This window comes from Rhinolophus hipposideros (genome assembly GCF_964194185.1).
Source record: "Rhinolophus hipposideros genome assembly, chromosome: 10".
Lineage (NCBI taxonomy): Eukaryota > Metazoa > Chordata > Mammalia > Chiroptera > Rhinolophidae > Rhinolophus > Rhinolophus hipposideros.
The window spans coordinates 85,263,553-85,281,600 of NC_138056.1; positions in this window are offsets into that span (position 1 = coordinate 85,263,553).

The following is an 18,048-nucleotide window of genomic DNA, read 5'->3' on the forward strand; positions in this document are numbered from 1 at the left end:
TGGGACCAGCCTCTGCTGGTAACTGACTTTGTCTCCCCACCCCCAGGCTATCAGCTCTAGTTTGGTATTTTCCACAACACAGATGTGGTTCAAACCTTCAGTGTCTCCCTAGCTTCTGCCAGCTATAGTCCAATTTTTTTTTTAAGAAAAAAATGTTTTTTAGAAAAATTTTTTAGAAATATTTTTTAGAAAAATTATTTTTACTAGATGATGAGCACTTCTTCAACAAAGTAAAATATAAAATTGTTTATATCATAAACTCTTTGGATATAAATTGCTCTTTAAAAATCATGGTTTACATTGAGTCATGCTTTGTAATTTTTTTCTGTATGAGGACTCTGAATTAGCCGGAGATGTAAAAGCTTAAGTTTTCCTTTATTAAATTAAAAAAAATTCAATCACAGTTGATATTCAATATTATATTAGTTTCAGGTGTACAGTATAGTGGATAGACATTTATATACCTTATGAAGTCATCCCCCCATAAGTCTAATACGCAGCTGACACCATACTTAGTTATTACAATATTATTGACTATATTCCTTACGCTGTACTTTACATCCCAATTTGTACTTCTTAATCCCTTCCCCCTTTTTCACCCAGCCCCCGAACCCCCTCCCATCTGGCAAACATCAAAATGTTCTCTGTGGGCCGGCCTGGTGGCTCAGGCAGTTGGAGCTCCATGCTCCTAACTCCGAAGGCTGCCGGTTTGATTCCCACATGGGCCAGTGGGCTCTAGACGACAAGGTTGCCTGATCCACTCCTCGAGTCCCGCAAGGGATAGTGGGCAGCGCCCCCTGCAACTTGAGCTGAGCTGCTGCTGAGCTCCCGGATGGCTCAGTTGGTTGGAGCCCTTCCTCTCAACCACAAGGTTGCAGGCTGGACTCCCGCAAGGAGTCCAGTGACTAGCAATGGCAACTGGACCTGGAGCTGAGCTGCGCCCTCCACAACTAAGATTGAAAGGACAACAACTTGAAGCTGAACGGTACACTCCACAACTAAGATTGAAAGGACAACTTGACTTGGAAAAAAAGTCTTGGAAGTACACACTGTTCCCCATCCCCAATAAAATCTTTGCTGTGTCTATGAGTTTGTTTCTGTTTTGTTTGTTCATTTTTGTTTTTTAGGTTCCACATATAAGTGAAATCTCATGGTATTTGTCATTCTGCCTGACTTATTTCACTTAACATAATTCCCTCTAGATCCACCCATGTTGTCTTAAATGGTAAGATTTCATTTTTTTTATAGCTAAGTAGTATTCCACTGTGTGTGTGTGTGTGTGTGTGTGTGTGTGTGTGTGTGTGTGTGTGTGTATACCACCTCTTCTTTATCCAGTCGTCTATCAATAGACACTTAGGTTTGCTTCCATCTCTTGGCTACTGTAAATAACTCTGCAATGAACATAGGGGTGCATGTATCTTTTCAAATTAGTGTTTTGGATTTCTTTGGATAAACACCCAGAAGTGAGTCATATGGCATCTGTATTGTTAATTTTTTGAGGAACCGCCATACTGATTTCCACAGTGGCTGCACCAATATGCAATCCTACCAACTCTGCACAAGTGTTCCCTTTTCTCCACATCTTAGTCAACACTTGATGTTTGAGGATTTATTGATGATGTCCATTCTGACAGATGTGAGATAGTATCTCATTGTGGTTTTAAGTTGCATTTCTCTGATTAGTGACATTGAGCAGCTTTTCATATTGGCCATCTCTGTGTCCTCTTTGGAGAAATGTCTGTTCAGGTCCTCTGCCAATTTTTTAATCATATTGTTTCTTTTTGTGGTGTTAAGCTGAATGTGTTCTTTATATATTTTGGGTATTATCGGATACCCTTATCGGATGTATCACTGGCGAATATCTTCTCCCATTCAGTAGGTTGTGTTTTCATTTGTTGATGGTTTTCTTTTCTGTGCAAAAAGTTTTTAGCTTGATGTAGTTTCATTTGTTTGTTTTTCTTTTGTTTCTCTTGCCCAAGGAGACATATCCGAAAAAAATATTACTAAGAGCAACATCAGATAGTTTACTGCCTATGTTTTCTTTTAGGAGTTTTATGGTTTTGGATCTTACATTTAAGTTTTTAATCCATGTTGAGTTTATTCTCTCTATGGTGTAAGAGAGTGGTGGTTTCATTTTTTTTTCATATCACTATCCAGTTTTTTCACCACCATTTATTGAAGAGACTGTCTTTACCCCCATTGTATATTCTTACCACCTTTGTCATAGATTAATTGACCATATAGGCATGGGGTTATTTCTGAGCTCTCTATTCTGTTCCAGTGATTTCTTTTTTTTTAATTTTTATAAAAGTTTATTTGAATCAAACAGAGGGTACGTCTGAAAGCAAGATCTCAACAAACTGAGAAAAATGCTTCCCTGTTCCATTTGATTTCTTTGTTTTCATGCCAGTACCATGCTGTTTTGATTGCTATAGCTTTGTAGTATAATTTGATATCAGGTCATGTGATACCTCCAGTTTTGTTCTTCTTTCTCAAGATTGCTTTGGCTATTTGGGGTCTTTTGTGATTCCATATAAATTTTAGGATTATTTGTTCTAGTTCTGTGAAAAATGCCATTGGTGTTTTGGTAGGGATTGCATTGAATCTACACATTGCTTTGGGTAGTATGGACATAAAATCCAACTTCTGAACATGACATTTAGTCTTTACAACCCAACATCATTTTCTGCTTCATTTCCTGAGCCATTCTTTGCCCTGCCTTCCCCATCCCATCACTCTGGTCACCCTACTCCTTTCAAATACTGTCCCCCAGCCCAAGAGGATCAGTAACAATTATCCAAGTACACTGCCTGCTTTCCTGCCCCAAAACTTTTACTCATATAATTTTCTCTGCTTAAAACATCCTCTCCCTTCTCTACTGATGAGAATCCTGCCTACTGTGCAAAGCTAGAGACAAATAACACCTTATTGAAATTAAAGCTATCTTGTCCATGCTGTCATGAACAACGTTGTGTCTCGACATCCATATTTGTACATATCATACTCTGAATTTTACTATGTCTAACTGCATGTGTGTTCTGCCCTAATAAAATGGGAACTCCCTGGGGTGGGCCAGGCATCTTACCCCATTTATAAACCCCAGTGTCTTGCTTGATAAGCCACTTTTAACTGGTTGAATTTAAGTGAATTGCAGCTCATGAGACCCTACATGATCTTGCCCCAACCAGGCTTCCAAATTCGTTTTGAACAATTTCTTCCTTGCTCTCTCTGCAGTCAGCAACCTGTCAGCTTAACCAAAGGGTCTCAGAACTGGTTCCCTGAGCACTGGTACCCTGAGCCTAGACCATGCCTGTTAAATGCTTTTGCTTTGTTCTCTCTTTCCAAGATGAAGAGATGAAGTAGTTAGTGCTGTTGAGGCCACAGGCAGAGCAGAGATAGGTAGTGAGCCTCACAGGGCTCCTAGGCCAGACTGTCTAAGAGGTAACCCTGACACTGACATTGGGGGTTGAAGAGCTGGACTTGCCTAACTATGTGTGGAGCTGTAAGGACTGGATAGGATGGCAGACAATGCTGGTTCTCTAGACCAGATCCATTCTCCTTTTTTTCCCTTTCTGTCAGAACTGTTTTCTAACTGAGCTACAATGTGTTCAGTTTAAACTATGGATTTTCCAGACTTCTTTGCAACTAGCAGTCTCCATATGACCCAGTTCTGGCCAAAGAGGTGGAAACAGAATTATACTATGTAAGAATTCTAAGGAAGACACAGTAGTATGTGCCTTTTGCCCTTTTCTTCTTATTATTCTTCTTCCTCTCCCTCCCCCTTCCTTTTCTTCCTCTCCTCTTTCTTCTCCTCCTCCTTTCCCTCTCCCCACTTCTCTTCTCCTTGCTCCTTCTCCCCCTCGTCCTCCTCTTCATGCTCATCCTTCATTTTTCTCAGAAGTATGGATGTGATGCCTGGAGGTGAAGCAGCCATCTTGCAACTATGAAGAAAGAAGTCTTCTAATAAAGATGGCAGGACAGGGAGCTAGAAAGAACCATCAACATCTGAGTACTTTATTCCAGATTTCTTGTTTCATGAGAAAATTCAACTCTTGTTACATAAATTTACAATAGTTGGTTATCTGTTCCATGCAGCTAACACAATCCTAACTGACACAGGTGGGGTAGAACAGCTGGGAGAAGTCTTTTATTTTGAAAAAGCAGAAGTTCAACACAAGCCTTCCTCCCCTAGAGGACCACTACCTGTCATTCGCAGCCCCATCAGCATACACCGGACACGTGTCAGCATATTGAGAACACAAACACCACCATCTCTCTTCTTGGAATGTGTTCTGCATGGTTTCTTTCCTTAGCTACCTTTATTTCAGTGTCTTGATTTGGGAGAAGACACGAAAGCCAAGGCAGAGGAAGAAGGGGAGGTCTGAAATAAAATCTTGCCCTGTCTTCAAACAGGAAAACTATAATATGCATCAGGAAGCAAGGCATGACAAAGCACAGATGAGATTTGTTTCTAAGTGAAAAATTCACACCAATCCCATTAGTCTGGAAAAACCAATTGCTGCCTGAATAACTTAAACTTGTCTTGCAAGTGTGAACTGTTACCTTAAGGTGCTGATCTCTAATTATGAGCACACATCTTTCAAAGCTGCTAGTTATTGAAATTGGAGCACATGACACCTCCTCCTCCCAGCCTTTCCACTCTGCAAATATACACCCATTTGTCTTTTCCCAATGAATGCAAATGGGAGAAAACCAAATGATGTTGCCCTTTGGAGATAATGACGTTGGAAATTCAATACATAATGGCAATTCAATACATAATGGCTCCCTAGACAAGACCAAAATAGCTTCACATTTCTGCTTTCCTGGTGCACAGAGAAGCTGACAGCATGTTAGCATAAGCAGGCATCTGAACTCCCCGCCCCTCCCTGAGGGCTTGGAGCCAGGCTTCATCAAGAGAGGCACCTGTTTTTCATCATATACTTTCTTCCAACCCACTGGATCCAGGCAGGCTGAGAACAGAGGCTGTAGCTAAGTTTTTGAGCTAGGAAGAATCGTAGGGACCCAGCAGGCACCTCTATTCAGTCTATAAACCAGCTTTGCAAGTAGACAATGACCCACTAACACAGTCATGTTTGCCGGGCAAGGAAGACTGATTTGAATCCACTTATTCTCTTTCAAATCCCCAAATCCCACCCCTACCCCAAAGCCAGAGCTGGAGTTAAGGAAAACAATGAAAATGATTTGGGGCTGGTAGATAGTTGAACTTCTTCGTAAGGAAGTCATGTAAACCCTACAGACTAACGTCCATCCGTGAGGGGAGAGGAACTTCTCTACAAGGCAAAGTTGGTGCCTGTACACAAACATGCATTTCTCCCAAGGAGGGCACAGCAGCAGGCAGAGGCCTGGTATCCTGGGGTACTGCCTGGCCTGTCTGGGGAAGGGGGCTCAGCTCTGACGACAGTGGGCATCCAAGAGGGATGCTGGGCAAGTCAGCACACCACTTGTGGCCACAGAGGTACTGCCTCACTCGTCTGTTTATAATGGACTCTTGGGCCCATTGATTTCTCCATCCCTGTCTACCCTCCTGTAATTCAGCTATCTCTTCAATGCTGCTGTTCATGTAATTGTCTCTCAGACCAAAGGCATATTTGATGTCTACAATGTAAAACATTATCTTTATTGATTTTAATTTTCCAGGCTTTGCATCAAAACTTAGATGTGGCTGGTGGGAGCTGATGGATGTAAAATACTCACCATTCTGGTCATTCACTCTAATACTAAGCATTTACATAGTCCTTGGAACACAACTCCTTCCCGGCACATTGTTAAGAGAATCCACAATTATCCTCCTGTTTAACTCATAACTTTCTGCTTCAGAATTGGAATAAGGAATATTACTATTTAGCCCAGGGAATCAAGTAAGTTGTTTACTCTCAGATGGTGACTAACTTGAAGATGGGAAATGTGGCTGGTTTATGTTTAACCCTCTTCTCCTCTCTTCCCCATTTGCCAATATAGTTGGTATATAATTGGTATTTGCTGAGTGCAAAAGGTAGGAATAATATTGATGGAGAAAACCTATGCATATCAATAATTAGTCCCCATATGAGTCCTGCAAGGCAGTCCAATGCTGTGCCCTCTCGAACAGGAAGGAGACAGGGAGAGATGGGAAGCAGGCTCCCTGAGACATGGTCCACAGACCGTGGGCCCAGCACACTCATCTGAAGTCTGTTTTTTAAATTACGGTAAATTATATTTCCAAACATGGCCTCAGTGATATCTCCTATCCGATGGGCTCTCCTATAGTGAAACTTTGCCACTCCTCCCGCTGAGAAATGGAGTCTGTTTCCTCTGCCTTCAGTCTGGGCTGGCTCTGTGACTTCTTTTGAGCAATAGAAAGAGGGAGAACTATCTCTCTTTCTGGACTGGACCTTAAGAGATCTGCAACTTTTGCCTCAGTTTCAGATGCCCCCTTTTGGAAGCCAGCTGCCTTGTAAGAAGTCAGACTACCCTGCTGGAGAGAGAAACCATGTGGAGGGAATCCTGGAGCCACCTTGAACATTCCCATCCAAGCCAACCTCCCTGCTAACAGTAGCTCCTTAAGTGACCCTGACCACAAACCTCTGGGCTCGTCCCAAGTTCTGATTCCTCACATCATGAGTAAATAAAATAGTTGTTGTTTTGAACATCATGTTTAGGAGTATTTTGCTTTGCAGCAATAGATGATTAAAACAAGGTGAGTGGGCCCCACCCCCAGCCCTTGAACCAGATTCTCCTGAGACGGAACCTGGGCATGAGTGTTTTAACAGGCCCTCACTGAAACTTAGAAATAGAGTTGAATCTCCCACTGACTTCTCCATGGCTGCTTCCTTTGTGATTCACAGACTCAGTGGGTCTGAGATCTTGAATGACAAAATATGTCTGAGCTGTAGGGACACACATGGTAAAAGAGATGAGATAGCCTCAGAAAGGGAGAGTCTTGGAAGAAGCAGAGTATGGGAGGTTTCTGTATCCAGAGAGCTCTGAGCCAGATACTGTGAGGAGAGTCAAAGGAAACAGAGCCATGGAGTATTTGAGTTGGACTAAGTATTTGAGATCTTAGAGAACACTTTCAAATTGGGAGCAGGAGGCCCAGGTGGGGAACTGACAGACTCAAAGTCACATAGCCTGTTAGTGGCCCCGTCGGGACCAGAACAAGTTCTTCTGAGAACTGATCTAGTCCTCTTTCCCTTGCCCCATCCATCTCTCAGGATTTCTATGTCCCAACTGAGGAGTAAAAAAACACACTTTCCTAAATGCATGGAAAATATTTTAAAATATTGCCTAAATTATATACACGTGATTATTAATGTCCCAACTAAGGTGAAAATAGCAAAAGCTCCCAAGGGAAAAGAAGGATCAGAACAAGAGGTGGGACTGATCGAGGACATCTTCCTGGAAGTTGACCTTTAAAAGAGGAGAATGGGGATTTGGGGTGGGAAAAGAGCAGGCAGAGACACAGGTTGGAATGAGATGTGTGGAGGTACTGGCTGATACTAGTTGGCAGGTTCAGAAAATCCTGCTGGGAGGGAACAGAGGTTTATAAGTTTCCATTTAGGGTCTGTTTTTCCTACCTGGTTTTTCTACCAGCAGAGGAGAGAGGGAACAGGTAGGTGCCCAAGTGGGAGGGCCTGTGACAGAGACTTCCCAAGGCCCCACCCCCGGCCCTGCTGTGCTGATTAGAAAGCTGACCATAGCCTGGGAGAGGATGGGCCCTGAGGGTAGAGGGCTTCTGAACCTGATGTTGGGATTCCACTCTTGTCCCTGTCTCCCCTCCAAGTCCAGCCCTCCTTTGTGATTAGAGGAAGCCTCAGAGACCCCACCCAAGTGAGTTTATGTTTAGTTTCCCATTCTTTTCTAAGGACCGTTGTGCATGCAGCACACAATTTAAATGTTCCCAGCAGCCCTTTGCTGAGGACAGAACAAGAGAGAAGTGATTTTGCATGTACGTAGTAGGAGAGTTCAAAGCTAGGTAGAGGGAAGAACTCCCCTATGGTCAGAGTGGGCAAAATGAGTAGAGTTAGTAAATTTATTTTCTTGGCAAATCATTCTTGCTCAGCAGAGAGGTGATATGCTGTCTGCAGTTTCCACACCAAAGCGCACGTTCCTTGGAAAGGCAGTGAGAGGTGAGTAGCGCGAGCATGGATAATCACTAGAACCCAGAACTGGTGGTCTTGGACAAGCCACTTAACTTCTCCATGCATCAGTTTTCTCATCTGTGAAGATGGTATAAAATTCTCTGTTCCATAAGGTTGTTGTGAGGAATGATTGAGATAACACATGGAAAATCCATGCCAATGCCTGGCAATGGCAATTGCTCAATAAATACTCATTTTTTAACTTGCCTGTACTAACTAAACCCACTCTCAGCCCCAAGATAGAACTTCATCTTTAACTGCTATCTGTTACGTACCTTTCATGTGCCAGGCACAGAACTAAGCAGGTAGCACACCTTCCCACCAACAATTTTGAGTGCTAGGTATTACTTATCCCCATGTTCCTGTGACTCTCTTTATGGTGAACCCCACCCTGTACCAGACCATTGTGACAAAAGTCATAGTGAATGCAGAGACACAAGACAGCAGGCACTATGGAGCCAAAGGAACATGCCCATGACTTCTGACCTATCTGTCTTTTCAGATCTCCAGGACGCTGAATGCTCCCAGGGATGAAAGCGCCATCGGCCCCACCCCATGTCTGGAGGACCTGCTCAATCCAATTTAACTCATTGAGCTGGCTGAAGTGGTTGAGCAACAGAACTCGATGCAATTTTCTGGTGGGGAGAGGTTTCAGGGAACTACTGCAAACACAACACAATTTTCTGTCTGCCTGGCACACAGGTCACCTCTCAATCTGCACAACAGCTCTGTGCTGCAGAGCCTATTGTTATCGCCACTTCAGAGACAAGGCGACTGAGCCTGAAAGAATTGAAGCAACTTTTCCAAAGTCACTCAGTTGATAATGTGGCAGAGCCAGGTCTCAAGTCTGGGTGCAAAGCAGGCACTTGTTTAGGGTTTTGTTTGGTGAAGATGCAACCTTGTCTCGTGGCTTTCAGGCATTCTGCACTCCTGGACCCTACTTCCCATGAGGAGACCCTGTTCTAGGGGTCTCCCCCATGAATGATCCTATGACACAAGGACACCGTCTACAGCCACCAGCCACCCCCCGATCCCTGCTCAGCCTGGGGCTGCAGCCCTGGCACCCACCCCTGCCCTCTCTGTCTCTCTCTGCACAACCAGAGCCATTAGCCAGGGTAGGCAGGAAATTGTTTTCTTTGTCCCAGCAATCTGTTTAGGGAAGTGCAGAAAGGTGTTTTTCCACTCCAAGTAGGTCATTTCTCTTGCTCTCCCATTGTGAACTTCCTGCTTTGTGCACTGGTGAGATTAGATTTCTCTCTGTGATAAAAGAAGGGAGACTTGTGGCTGCTCTACCCAGAAACTGATAAGAAACAGGGGGTCAGCTGGAAACATATCTGGCTGTCATCATTATCGTCATCATTTAATATCTGCTAAGTGCCCCAGAGTGCCTACTCTAGACTTTGCAGTGCTCTGATAGGACAGTTAAGAAAGATGGAGTGAGCTTCCTGACTCAGGGTTGCCTAGATGCAAATCTCCACCTGCAAAGCAAATACCCCAAAGCCTGGAGCACACATGTGCTTTCAGACAAACTGCAACCATAGGTGGGTTGTTAAAACAGATTGCTAGGCCCCACCCCCAGGGGATGTTGATGCTTGTGGTCAGGGGACCACACTTTGAGAACCAGAGCACTAATACACCTACTAACAATATTTAGATATTCACACTTGTGCTCAAACGCAGGTACACCCTCGGACATACATGATCAGACACGAGGTCCAGCCACCTCTTCAGCAGCCTCTGGCCCCACTCTCTCCCTCATTCTTTGGGCTGCAACCTCTCCAGTCTGCATTCTTCAAGCCATGCTCCTCCTGCCTCAGGAGGAAAAAGAGGTGAGAGAAGAGTAAATTGAGACAGAAAGGCAGGAATGCTCATGTGTGGGGAATGGCAGCCGATTCTTCCATCAAGATGGTTCCCACTGAAGGTTGAACAAAAACTAAAATACTTTCTGCCTGGAACATACTTCCTCCTACTCTTCAGCTAGTTAATGCCTCTCACACTTCAGATTTGAGTTCTAACATGTCTTTTTCAAGGAAGCCTTCCCTGATTCCTTCTACCACTCCCAACCACCATCACCAGACCAGGACAGAACATAGTTATGGGTGGCCATACCTTAGTGTAATTTGTCTTCACACACTTAGGGCAGGTGTTTCTTTAGTATATGTTTGGGTTCATGAGAGCTGGGATCATGTTGAGATTCTCACAATTGCAGCCCTACCTCAGTGTCTTTCTCATGGTAGATGCTCAGAAACAATTGTTAAATGAATAAATAAGCCCTCACGCAGACAGTTCACATATTCACACAGGTATTCATACAAGAACCCATTCACATATGCTTTTGTTTCTGCCTTTAGCATTTTTTGAAGTGTAGGGTAACAGAGTTGGACACTGTTGGAAGAGTAGAAGTTAATTCAACTCTTCTGAAAACAGTTTGGCATTTTGTATAAGTAATCAACCTTACTTATAGGAATTTACCCTTAGGAGATCATTGCTTCAGAAGGAAGCAAGCACAAAGAAATTCATGGAACAATGTTTATATCATCAAAATCTGGAAACTAGCTATCCTACTTAGATGTCCACTTACAGATTAAGTAAATCAATACATCTATACAATGAAATATTCTACAACTGTTAAAAATGATGATAATATCCATCCCCTTGGGGAAGTTGTTTACCTCATGTCATTGAGAAAAAGAAATCAAGAACAAAATAATTTTTATCATAGAATCCTATTTACATAAAATTATACACCTCTCTCTATGGATGCATAGAGAGCTCTAGATTTTACTAAAGTGCTAATAATATTTACTTCTGGGTGGTGGGACTTAAAGTAATTTCTATTGTCTTCTTTGTAAGAGTACCTACTACAAAATATCGTTGAGAGATTAAATGAGATAAAGTATGTGATGATGTGGAGAGTCTATAGCACAATACTTGGCACAAACACATGGTATCCTTTAATGTTTTTATAGCTTTCAGGATTGTTTGGATTTTTTAAGTGCTCCTGTAGTGAGAGTTAAATTACAAAGTACAAAAACATTGAAGCTGCTGTTGATCAAATGACAGCGTGAGGTGAGCCTCTGGAAATCTCCCCCCAAATTTACAACAAATTGAAAAACTATAACTCCACAAAGGACGCCGTGCACAACAGAAAGGCAAGACGAAGAGGCCCACTACTGAATTCACCTAAAGGTGGGCGAATCGCGCGAGCGGGGGAGGAGGGAAGGGAGAAGTGCGGAGACGGAGCCGCGCGGGCGCAGGATGCAGACCTAGCTCAGTGCTCCGAGCTCGCTGCATCCCGGAACTACCGCAGCTGCGGGAGAGGGAAGGACTCGGACTGCTAGGGCTCCGCTTACGGCCCACAGGGCTGAGGGGGCAGCATATAACACGGCTGAACCCAACGCTCACGGCAGAGACCTCCGAGAAAAGACTGAGGGAAGAAGGCTGAAAACGGTGGTTTAAGCCCGTCTCTGCAGAGCAGAGAACAGAAGCCTTAGGCACTGAGACTAGCCGCCCCCTCCATACTTTCCGAGAGCTCGCCCTGCCCCCACCTGCCCAGTGCTAGAAGCGATAAAGTAGCAGTGTCAGATCAAAAGAACAGAATATTTGCTGTTCTGAGAACTGAGGGCCACAGACACAGATTTGCAGCACAACTAGTTCCAGCAAAGGGGAGGGAGCTGTGGAAGCTGGACCGGCTGTGGTTGTGGTCGCTGCCATTGCTCTCGGCCATCTCTCACAACTCACCCCCCCCCCGGCCCCACCTATCTGGGCGGATCCCTGCAGGAGTAAACAGAACTGCTGAAACATACGGGCTCTGAATCTGGTGCAGAAAGAGCTTTGTAACTTCAAAAGCTTTCTGTATCCCCATAGGGATGCAGCACTCTATGACCCAGGCAAACTGTTAACAGAGGTGAAGCCCACCTTCCAGGGAATCCCCGCATTGTGTGAGAAGCGGGAATAGTGTAGAGAAAACATAACACTACAGTGTGAGAGACAATAAAAGGCTGCAGTCTGAGAGAAAATAAAACATTCTACCAACACCTACTGGAAAACAAAAGAAAGACCTCTTCCTGTCAGCCTGTTGCAGAACCCACTCCTGTACATGTCTAGGAAGAGACATAATAAATCAGTAATTGCCATGAATAACCAAGGCAACAAGACACCTCAGAAGGAAAGTGAAAAGTCTCCAGAAAATGAACTTAAAGTTATGGAAATATGTGACTTAAATGACAGAGAATTCAAGATTGCAGTTCTGAAAAAACCCAGCGAGATGCAAGAAACAGAGAAAGGCAGTTTAATGAACTCAGAAACGCAATCAAAGAACAACATGAACATTTTACCAAAGAGATCAAAATTTTAAAAAAGAACCAAATAGAATTTCTGGAGATTAAGAACTCAATAGAAGAAATTAAGAATGAAATAGCCAGCTTAGGTAGTAGAGTTGACCAGATGGAGGAAAGAATCAGTGACATCGAAGATAGAAACCTAGAAATTACACAGATGGAAGAAGAAAGAGACTTGAGACTTAAAAGAAATGAAAGAACTCTACAAGAACTTTCTGACTCCATCAGAAAGAGCAATATAAGAATAATAGGCATACCAGAAGGAGAAGAAAGAGAGAAGGGAACAGAGAATATATTCAAACAAATTGTTGGTTAGAACTTCCCACACTTGTGGACAGAACTGGATCCTCGAATCCAAGAAGCAAATAGAACACCTAATTAACTCAATCCCAACAGGCTTTCGCCAAGGCACATTGTATTGAGGCTGTCTAAAATCAACGATACAGAAAGAATCCTCAAGGCAGCCAGGGAAAAGAAGACGGTAACCTACAAAGGAAAGCCCATTAGATTCTCATCAGATTTTTCAGCAGAAACACTACAAGCCAGGAGGGAGTAGAACCAAATATTCAAACTATGGAAAGACAGAAACTATGAGCCAAGAATAATATATCCAGCAAAGATATCCTTTAGATATAAAGGAGGAATAAAGACCTTTCCATACATACAGAAGCTGAGGGAATTTTCTAATACGCGACCTGCACTACAAGAAATACTAAAGGAGGCTATTCGACCACCATCAACAGGGACAATTTGTGGCACTAAAACATAAAAAGGGCAGAGTAAAGGCCTGAACTGGAATATGGGAATGGAGAAAGTAAGCGTGCTGAAGAAAATGAAATACTCTAAATATCAAACTTTCTTTTACATAAACTTAAGGGTAACCACTCAAAAAAAATTCAGAACTTAAATATATACTGTAATAAAAATAGAAACAGAGGGAAACGTCATAGAATACCACCACACGGAAATAATAGACAACAACAAAAAGGCAAAGAAACAATGGAGACACAGCCTTAACAGAAAACTAAAGATAGCATGACAGGAAATCCTCATGTATCAATAATCACCCTAAATGTAAATGGACTGAACTCACCAATAAAAAGGCACAGAGTAGCAGATTGGATCAAAAAACTAAACCCAACCATATGCTGTCTCCAAGAGACACATCTCAGCTACAAGGACAAGCATAGACTCAAAGTGAAAGGGTGGAAATTGACACTCCAAGCAAATGGTACCCAGAGAAAATCAGGTGTAGCCATAATGATATCAGATGAAACAGACTTCAGGGTGAAAAAGATAATAAGAGACAAAGATAGACATTTTATAAAGGTAAAGGGGACTATACAACAAGAAGACATAACCGTCATCAATATTTATGCCCCCAATCAAGGAGCACCGAAATATACCAAGCAACTACTAACAGAACTAAAGGGATAATTGATCAAAACAAAATTATACTAGGGGACTTAAATACATCATTGACAGCTATGGATAGATATCCAAACAGTAAATAAATAATGAAATAGCAGCCCTAAATGACACATTAGATGAAATGGACATAATTGACATTTATAGAGCACTTCATCCTAAAACATCAGACTATACATTCTTTTCTAGTGTACATGGAAAATTCTCAAGGATAGACCATATATTGGGACATAAAATCAGCCTCAGCAAATTTAAGAAGATTGAAATCATACCAAGCATATTCTCTGATCACAGGACATTGAAATTGGATATCAACTGCGAAAAGAAAGCAGGAAAAAACACAAATACATGGAGATTAAACAACATACTTTTAAAGAACGACTGGGTCAAAGAAAAAATTAGAGCAGAGATCAAAAGATACATAGAAACAAATGACAATGAAAATACATCTTACCAAAAATTTTGGGGATGCAGCGAAAGCAGTTTTAAGAAGGACATTTATATCATTACAGGCCTATCTCAAGAAACAAGAAAAATCCCAAATAAGCAACCTCATGTTACACCTTAAAGAACTAGAAAAACAACAAGTAAAACCCAACATCAGCAGAAGGAAGGAAATAACAAAAATCAGAGCAGAACTAAATGAAATAGAGAACAAAAAGACAATAGAAAAAATTAATGTGACAAAAAGCTGGTTCTTTGAAAAGATTAACAAAATCGACAAACCCTTGGCTAGACTCACTAAGATAAGAAGAGAGAAGACACTAATTAACAAAATCAGAAATGAAAAATGGGAAGTTATCACAGACACCACAGAAATACAAAGGATCATCCAAGAATACTATGAAGGACTACATGCCACCAAATTCAATAACCTAGAAGAAATGGACAAGTTCTTAGAAACATATAGCCTTCCAAGGCTGAACCGTGAAGAACTGGAAAATCTAAACAGACCGATCACCAGTAACAAAATTGAATCAGTCATCAAAAACCTTCCCAAAAGCAAAAGTCCGGGACCAGATGGCTTCACTAGTGAATTCTACCAAACCTTCAAAGAGAATCTAATACCAATCCTGCTCAAACTCTTCCAAAAAATTGAAGAAGAGACAGTACTCCCTAACTCACTTTATGAGGCCAACATTACCCTGATATCAAAACCTGGTAAGGAAAACACAAAAAAGAAATCTACAGACCAATATCTCTGATGAATACAGATGCCAAAATCCAAAACAAAATTCTAGCAGATCGAATACAACAATGCATTAAAAAGATTATTCATCACGACCAAGTGGGGTTCATTCCCCAGGGCACAAGAATGGTTCAACATCCGCAAATCCATCAATATGATACATCATATAAACAAAATAAAGGACAAACATATGATTTATCAATTGATGCAGAAAAAGCATTTGACAAGATACAACATCCATTTATGATTAAAACACTTAATAAAATAGGTATAGAAGGAAAATGCCTTAACATAATAAAGGCCATATATGACAAGCCCTCAGCTAATCTCATAGTTAATGGTGAAAAACTGAAGCCTTTTGTTCTATGTTCAGGAACACGACTTGGCGGTCCGCTATCACCTCTGCTTTTCAACATAGTATTGGAAGTCCTCGCCAGAGCAATCAGGCAAGAGAAAGAAATAAAAGGCATCCAAATTGGGAATGAAGAAGTTAAATTATCAGTCTTTGCAGATGACATGATGCTATACACAGAAAACCCTAAAGACTCCACCAAAAAGCTGTTAGAAACAATCAACGAATACAGTAAAGTTGCCGGCTACAAAATCAACGTACAAAAGTCCATTGCATTCCTATATAGTAACAATGAAATCTCAGAAAAAGAAATACAAAAAATAATTCCCTTTGCAATTGCAGCAAAAAGAATAAAATACCTGGCAATAAACTTAACCAAAGATGTGAAAGACCTATCTTCTAAAAACTATAAGACATTTTTGAAAGAAATTGAAGAAGACACAAAGAAATGGAAAGACATTCCATGCTCATAGATTGGAAGAGTCAACATAGTTAAAATGGCCATATTACCCAAAGCAATATACAAATTTAATGCGATCCCCATCAAAATCCCAATGGCATTTTTTAAAGAAATAGAACAAAAAATCATCAGATTTGTTTGGAACCACAAAAGACCCCGAATAGTCAAAGCAATCTTAAGAAAAAAGAACAATACTGGAGGTATCACACTCCCTGACTTTAGCTTGTAATACAGGGCTACAATAATCAAAACAGCATGGTATTGGCAGAAAAACAGACACATAGACCAATGGAATAGAATTGAGAACCCAAAAATAAAACCACATAAATATGGACAGGTAATTTTTGACAACAAAGCTAAAAACATACAATGGAGGAAAGACAGCCTCTTCAATAAATGGTGCTGGGAGAATTGGATAGCCACGTGCAAAAGAATGAAACTGGACTGCTATCTGTCACCATGTACCAAAATTAATTCAAAATGGGTCAAAGACTTAAGCATAATACCTGACACAATAAACTGCATAGAAGAAAACATAGGTACTAAACTTATGGACCTTGGGTTCAAAGAGCATTTTATGAATTTGACTCCAAAGGCAATGGAAGTAAAAGCTAAATAAGCAAATGGCACTATATGAAACTAAAAGCTTCTGCACAACAAAAGAAACCATCGACAAAATAAAGAGGCAACTGACTGAATGGGACAAGATTTTTGCAAACAGTGCCTCTGATAAGGGGCTAATATCCAAAATATACAAGGAACTTGTGGGGAGCCATGATTTCTTGTTGCTCTGGAGCCTTGTGGACTGGCTCAGTTTATGATTAACTTGTTTCTGCTCCTAAGGCATTGTCTCTGCCTGCACCCTGAGGGTGCTTACAAGTTGCTGAGGAATGAGGCCGGGCCGGTTTCCCGGATACAGATAACTGATGGCTATCAGGATAATTGGTAGACTTTGTCATGTTAATTACTTTGGGGAGTTTTGTAGTGATTTTGTAGTTTCTTTGTAGAAGTTAAAAATTTACTTTCTGTGAGGTAATACATACCCATGATTGTTAAACTGCACGTACCCAAAGGATATATAATGGTGAAGGTGAATAAACCAGGTGCTTCAGCATCACTGAAGACTGGCCGCATCATTATTTGTGTGAGTGTCTCTTTTTCATTCCCACTCCCCCATTCGGGTACTGTTCGATTCGTGGCGGCTGGCTCGCCACACTTGGCGTCCAAACAGGGACCTGAATACGGGGATAACAGTGAGGAACACCGCGTGGCTAGGATCCGGCTCACAAAGAGGAGCTTATTTCATTGGATGCGCGGTGAGTGAGACACAGTCCCCTCGGTCGAATGAGTGTGTGAGTGAATGATAGCTCCACGACTTCGTGTTACGGAGCTTGTTTGGGCTCGATACTGCGGTTCCGGTTCTGTCTTATGGCATAACGGCGATCGGACCTTGGTCCGCCAGTTCGGGGGTTTATTCCGAAACGCCTTAGCTATGACAGATTTAGTCCCGTAAGGGGCACGGCCAGACGGGCACCTGATTGCTTTCTTTGTGTGAAAGAAGGGCCGAGGTTGGGGAAAAAAGAAATGGTAGCACGCTAGCAGCAAGGACCTATATGTTAGAGGACTTAAGAAATTACTCGCCGCCCGTGGCAGCAGGGTGAGCAGAGAACAGTTAGATAAATTTTTGGAATTTGTAAAAGAAGTTTGCCCGTGGTTTCCAGATAAAGGTACCGTCAGCCTGGAAACTTGGGAGAAAGTTGGAGAGCGATTGCAGGATTATTACACTGCCCACGGACCTCAGCGGGTCCCGGTAGAAACATTCGGGCTATGGACATTAATCAGGGATTGTCTGGATCTTAGACATAAAGGCTGTAGGCTAGAAAAGGTAAAACAGGCTGGGAATGCGGAACTTCCCTTATCTGCCACCTCTCCGGAGGAAGGAGAGGAGGGGGAGGGAGCTCCTATGCATGATAAAGAGCCTGTTAGCCAGGAACCACCAGATGAAAAGTGGGAAGATTTAGATCTGCGAGATCAGAAAGGCTTGGAAGAGGCTGCAGCTACATATGATAGGGAAAAATATCCCCCAGTAGTGGCCGTAGCTCAAGAAAGCAGACAGCCTGCAGATCCGATATATACAC